This window comes from Cynara cardunculus, assembly GCF_001531365.2.
Source record: "Cynara cardunculus var. scolymus isolate 2C chromosome LG 3, CcrdV1, whole genome shotgun sequence".
Classification (NCBI taxonomy): Eukaryota; Viridiplantae; Streptophyta; class Magnoliopsida; order Asterales; family Asteraceae; genus Cynara; species Cynara cardunculus.
In genome coordinates this window covers 28317764-28318658 of record NC_037530.1, presented here as the reverse complement: position 1 = coordinate 28318658, position 895 = coordinate 28317764, and positions in this window count along the sequence as shown.

The following is an 895-nucleotide window of genomic DNA, read 5'->3' as shown; positions in this document are numbered from 1 at the left end:
TTAATGAATAATTTAGAATTTTTTTAATTTATTTAATATATTTATTAAATAACATATAAAATATCTAAATATTAAAATTAAAAGTACATTGTTTAATAAGAACTAGTAGATGTTATAATAAAATAATTTTGAAAGTATAATGTTGTAATAAGAAAGTCACGTCACTATAGTACATGTGGACAACCTACGTTGATAATAAGGTGGCATGGAAACCTGGTACAATGGGTAAATTTTAATCAAAAGGTTACCCAATGTTATAATGGGTAAAATTTTCAAGGTACAATGTTCTAATAAAAAATAGTTTGAAAGTACATTGATGTAATAAGAAAAACTGGAAGTACAATGCAATAATAAAAAAAAATATAAAAGTAGATTGCTATTTTGTGCATTTTGCCCTTAATATTATTGTTGATTTTCTATTAATTTATAAATCATATAATTACATTATTGTGTACCCCCTTTATATATACATATTTTCAATCAATTCTCTCATCTCTATATAACTCATTCGTAAATATGTTCAGTAATTGTAAACATATATATGTAAATTGAAAAAATTAATTGAATGTGATATACGTAAGATTTAAAAAGTATGTATAAGTTGTATCAAATGGTTGATGATGAAAAAATAAATTATGAGTAGAGAAATAACATATTTAAGGTTAGAACAATATTTTAATGTACCAAAGTATCAACCCGACTAACCCGATCAACGCATACGGTTTAGGTTGGGTTGAGTTGCACTTTGGTTTGGGTTGAGTTAAGATCTTTCAAATCGCAAGCATTGGGTTGGATTGTTCAAATGTCTTCAAGCCGATCAACCCAACCCATGAGTACTCCTGGTGGGTATGGCGTCTTTGACCCCAAATCCAATGATCCAATAGGGAGCCTGAAT